Below are 6,000 nucleotides of genomic sequence, written 5' to 3'. Positions count from 1 at the left end.
AGGATCCACACACAGGAATGTTTGCTTAGGCCTCCAAGAATTATAAGCATCCATCTTGTAGCTTCCGACCCACTCTGCTTTGAGATATGACAATCAAAACAAGCCATACAAATGCATTGAGATGTTGCTTGAGGCTCAGGTGGCTTCAGTAGTGAGGAGTGCCTTCCATCAGCTTTGGCTGGTGGTATAGCTATACCTTTATCTGGACAGGGATAGCCTAACCTTTGTTGTCTATGGTCTGATAACATCTAAGTTAGATTACTGCAACACATTATACACAGGGCTGCCTCTGAAAATGATTCAGAAATGTCAGCTGGTGCAGAATTTGGCCAGGTTGCTCAATGTGGCACGGCGGTTTAAGCATATTGCATCAGTCCTGGTCCAACTGCACTGTCTGCCAATTAGCTTCTGAGCCCAATTCGAAGAGCTGGTTTTGACCTATAAAGTTTTAAATGGCTCAGTGTCACAATACCTCAAGGTCTGCACAATACCTCTCCCCATGTAAACTGACCTGGACTCTGCAATCATTCTCTGAGGTCTTTCTTTGTGTGCCTCCTCCAGGAGAAGTCTGGAGGGTGGCAACACAAGAGCAGGCCTATTTGGCAGTGGCTCCCCATTAGTAGAATGCTCTCCTGGGAGGTTCATCTGGTGCCTTCATTATACAACTTTAGGCGTCAGATGAAAAGAGCTCCTCTTCAACCAGCTCTTTGGTTGATTAACATTCTACAGCCTTTTGCTTGTGGGAAGGGGGTATTTATTTTGTGTTTTTACTCTGCATTTTTATCTTGTGAACCGCCTTGAAATCTCTGGATGAAGGGTGATATATAAATTTAATTAATAATAAGAAGAATACCAGGCTGTTGGGCCTCATCATCCACTCATGCACAAGAAGAACACTGGTATTTTCAGCTGTGAAATTTTGGGTATGCTAATGAGCCGTGTGGTGTATTAGAATACAAAGAGGTTAGCACCATCCCCATTCCATTTTTTATACGCTACCTACTGGTTCCAGTTTTGTCGTAGCTGAATTTCTGCAAACAGTGTAGGCTAGACACACAATCGATATGAGAAAAGATAAATCGCTACAACTGGCTGCGAATTCTACTGTCACTAACAGGACAATGAAAAATGCTTGCTACTTGAATACACTACATCGTGATCCTTAAATCTTTCGACAGACGAGACATCAATATCAAATGCTAAATAATCTCTAGATAGTAAAAAATAATTCCCCACACCCCACCACCACCCGTGGAAGATGGATGCAGCCTTTCTATTTCTTTAATCATTCCATACTGAAGAGGGGAATTAGCTCTAAGAATCCAAGTTCAAGGTGATCAGATGCCAACATACTTTTTCTCTATGGTTAAAACTACTGCATATATATTTCAACCAATTAAAGGGAGTAAACAGTGCAGTCCAAATTCTGCTTTTCAGGTGTATCATCAGCATCACAGCTATTCTAGTAAACTGAGAGATGTTTGTGATACAGCAACAGTGAAGTAAACAAAAACTTGGTTCTTACTTTCCCTCTGGGGGTCAATGCATCTTCCTGAATGGGACACAAATGCCAAAGATAGGCAGTCTCAGCTTGTGAAATAGTTTTGACATTTTCCAAGAATTCCTAACTAGGCAGAGTAACACCCAACATGTCCCAATTGTCAGGACCCCTTTTATTAACTGCAAAACACAGGAGTGAGGAACCTGCAGCTCTCTAAACATTGTTGGACTGCAACTGCCATCATCCTTGACCACTGACCATGCTGGCAGGAATTATGGGAGTTGGAGAACAACATCTGGAGGTCAACATGTTTCCCATTTCTGTTTGACAGCACTGCTATCCAGTTAGCCAGCTGGGACCATAAGTGGTTTGTGGCCTAGCCTAAGCTAAGTTGAAGCAACACAATTTTTTGTTTGTTTCTATAAAGTAGGGAGATGACGTGGGGGAGAAGGACATAATATACTTCCTACCAGTAGTGTGTGGTCAGTGGACTAGGAAAATTAGAGTATTAAAGCTTGGCGCCTCCTTCGCAAAGTCCAGGAAGCTTCTGCCCAGCTTAGGGAGGAAGTTGCGATGCTCCAACGGGGTCCAAGAGCTCTCCCGTCACCTTTCCAAAGCTCACTCACTTGGCTTTGGGAAGGAGGCAGCAAGAATGCAGATTCCTATCAGAGGCCTGGGGCCTCCTTCCCAAAGTCTGGGAAGCTTCTGCCAGGCTTAGGGAAGGAAGCGTGATGTCCACGCCCGCAATGGCAGGACATCACAATGTCCCCCCCCCTTGCCCTCACAAGCTGGAACATCTGGTCCTAACTGTTCTGCTATGAAAAGTTTCACTGCACACCATTGCTTTCTATACTTTATCATGTCTTCTCCCAAGGTGGACAGAATTGGGTGGAGAGCCACAGTCAGCTCTTCACTGATCCACACAGATGAAGGTTCAGTGAGGGACTAAGCTCCCCAGATGCAAATGAATAGGAGAAGAGAGGAAGGGAAAGCTTGAGGTTACCTTATCATCTCTCTCCTAACTGGGGATAGGGAAGAAATGTGATTCAATCTGCATTTAAAGGTGAACCTGTCAAATTTGCACTTTTCAAAGCAATGAGTCCAGAGAGTGGCACTGCCTGCCATCTCTCCCCTTCTCCTTAGACTCAGGATTGCCCTTGTAGAACACAGCAGGAAGAAGGATCGGGGCAAAACTACCTCTTTCATTGACTACCTCTTTCACTGACTCTACCCCTGCCTGGCTATAGCTCAGTCTGAGGTTATTCTCCCTGTCTTCCACCTTGCCAGGCCCAATAGATACCAGTCACCAGTGACCCTGCCCCAGCTCTGTTTGGGTAAGCTGTATCAATGCTGGTCTTGGGAGGAGCATTCTGCAAATCTCCATGGCATCCTCTGGACAACTGGCAAGGAGTGCGTTCCTCAACACTTTTGACTGACTTGCAAGCTATGCCTTTTCCTGGAAACAAAGGACTTGGCCACTGTTAAGTGCTAAGTGATTGATGTAAAATAATATGCATGGGCTACTTCTTAAAACAACTGGCAACATCAATTGGATCAAATTGTAGGAAAACAATTAAACAACTTTTAGCCAGAGCTGGCCACATAGTTCACTGTTCCTTTTTTTAAAAAAAGACTATCCACATGCTTCCCAGAAGGCTACCAGGAAGGCAGGAAGACAAGAACCCTCCTCTTTCTTTTGTCTCCAGCACCAGGTGTTATGAGGTATGCTGCCTCTGATCATGGGGGCATAGCTGTCATGGCTAACAGGCACTGTCCCACTAGCCTCAGTCAGTCAGCCAGACTCCAACTGCCTGCCTGCTTACAGTGGTACCTTGGGTTAAGAACTTAATTCGTTCTGGAGGTCTGTTCTTAACCTGAAACTGTTCTTAACCTGAAGCACCACTTTAGCTAATGGGGCCTCCTGCTGCTGCTGTGCCGCCGGAGCATGATTTCTGTTCTTATCCTGAAGCAAAGTTTCTTAACCCAAGGTAATATTTATGGGTTAGCGGAGTCTGTAACCTGAAGCATATGTAACCTGAAGCATATGTAACCTGAGGTACCACTGTACTAACAATGAGTCCATGAAGTGGCACTGCCTGTTATTTGCTCTGGCTCCACCTACTATAGGTCTTCCTGCTTTCTACCCCACCAGTCCCAGGTAGACCAGCCACCACTGCCTTCCCTCCATGTACGTTGCTGTTAATGTTTTGCTCTTGCTCTATCTTTCTTTCTACAGCTGAATCTAACCTACTTGTGTGACAGCTGCTTTTGAAAATATGCAGAAAAGAGAGTGAGAGAACCTCCCCCCCCCAATTTTACAAAATGTAAATACGTATTTTTATATATTTTAAAAATAAAATGCATTGGCGCAGATTTTCAAATCAATTGCTATGTGAATGCAGAGAGAGAACATGATTCAGAGGCTCAGTTCAGTTTAAAGAAAGAAGCACATATGTCTTGGAGCAGGCAACAACATTTGGGCTGAAGGGAGAGAGAGAGAGAAAAGCAGAAGCATTAAAAAAAGATGTTGAGTGGACTGACTGCAGTTTGGATTTATATCCAAACCATCTGTGAATTTGGTTTCTCTCTCTCTCTCTCTCTCTCTCTCTCTCTCTCTCTCTCTCCTTCAAATGTCTTCACAACTCAGTTTTCAAGCAATTATTCAGACTCTAAAATAACAATATATTCCTCTCATTTGGATCTATACCAGATTCTTCACTTGATCCCAAAGTCTTAAGAATTGTTTTTTTAAAAAAACCTCATGGTGCAGCTGATCATATTGCTTTTCAAAATGAATATGAAATAGAGCCAGCAGCCAATTATTTCTGCTGATAAAAAATGGACAAATATTTGGGGACAGAGTGTTACGTACATAAAAAAACAAAACAAGTATTTCTTGGAAATGTTTTTTTCTTCTCTCTTCCCTTTGTATTTTTAACTCACACATTTTTCATGTAATTTAGTACTGTATGAGTGTTAAGGTGCTAGGCTGACAGCAATGCAGAATGAAGTCTTTTATTATGATGTTGAGCAAACCCAGCTGCAGAAGCTATGGTTTTTCCTACATTAACTTAAACATGACCTAAAAAAGGATGATGGGGTTCAGGTTCATAGTGCTGAAATATGGGCCTCTTAATCCAAACATCATCCAATTCACTCATTTATAAATATTTGTGTCATTTATTTAACCTCTCTCTCCCCTACATCTGAGTAACTTTCACATTTTTAAACACAATGTGTGAAAGAGCAAGAATAAATGCTCACAGAAAGCATACAGTGAGGGCAAAGTAAGATATGACCATTAAATGTGTCTTTGCATTTGACCTGCACTTAAAAAAAATGCAAATAGCAAATAGTGAAGGGGAAGCAGGGGTAATGATGATCAGGTTTGCACCCTTTCTTTTGAAATTGCTTATGAGGGATGCTCTTCCAATGCAAACAGTAGCTTCCCAAAAGTGATATCCCCCTTCCTTGCCTGCTGTGATCCTGATACTTATCAACACCCACTCAAGAGGCTGCAGTTGATTTTTTTTTAAGCACTGTACACATTAACTGCTATTTAACAGCACATATTCTCTATGGAGAATTGGCAGGGGCTATTTAACGCTTCCCCCTCCTGTTATTTTTTAAGCACTCCCCAAGTGGATTTTCCATTTACTCAGGGGTAGGCAACCTAAGGCCCGGGGGCCGGATCTGGACCAATTGCCTTATTAAGTCTTTATTATGTAGTTTTTCTTCCCAGCCCTTCCTCCAAGCACCGGGTGACTCACAATATAGATTCTACAACAGAATGAGATATAAAAATATACAAGAGGGTAAACAAAAATATTAAACACAAATCAGCAATAGTACATAACCAGCATCATCTTCTCCAGAGTTAGCATCAACTTAAGAACCCAAAGGATAAATAGATATGTTCTTAACTTAAGCCGGAGTTAATGTGGAAGTCAGCTGAATGTTACTCAAGAGGACGTTTCACAAATGAGGTGCTGCCACTAAGGATAGCTTGTCCTGTGCCATAAGCCTGCCAGCAACACTGGCTGGTGGAACCCCAAGCAGGGTCGCTTCCAATTGACCATAGAACTCTCTCCATAGGACTCAGTATTGGGGAAGGGACTTCTTCAAGTACCTGAGTTCTACTAAGCCATTTAGAGCTTTATGCATTAAAATCAGCATATTAAAGTGGGTTTGCTAGCTCACTAGCAGCCAGTGCAAATGCTTTCAGAAATGACTGTTGCTGGCAAACTGAGATGAAGTTCAGCATAATTGGAAGAAGCAATAGAGGCACTTCAGCCATACAATTCTTTAAGGAAATGGTGCTATATAAATAATAAAGTTTCTTATTCCTGGATGCAGCAGACAGTGCTACAGAACCAAAGAAACATAACTGCTTAATACATCCAAAGAATCAAAAGGGAATTTTCATTTCCCCCCCTTTGCTGAAAATAACAAATATCAATTTAAGGTTGCTGTTAGTTTTTTTAAAAAATGATTTCCCT

The sequence above is a fragment of the Podarcis gaigeae genome, assembly GCF_964106915.1.
Source record: "Podarcis gaigeae genome assembly, chromosome: Z".
NCBI lineage: Eukaryota > Metazoa > Chordata > Lepidosauria > Squamata > Lacertidae > Podarcis > Podarcis gaigeae.
This window is presented reverse-complemented; position numbering follows the sequence as displayed.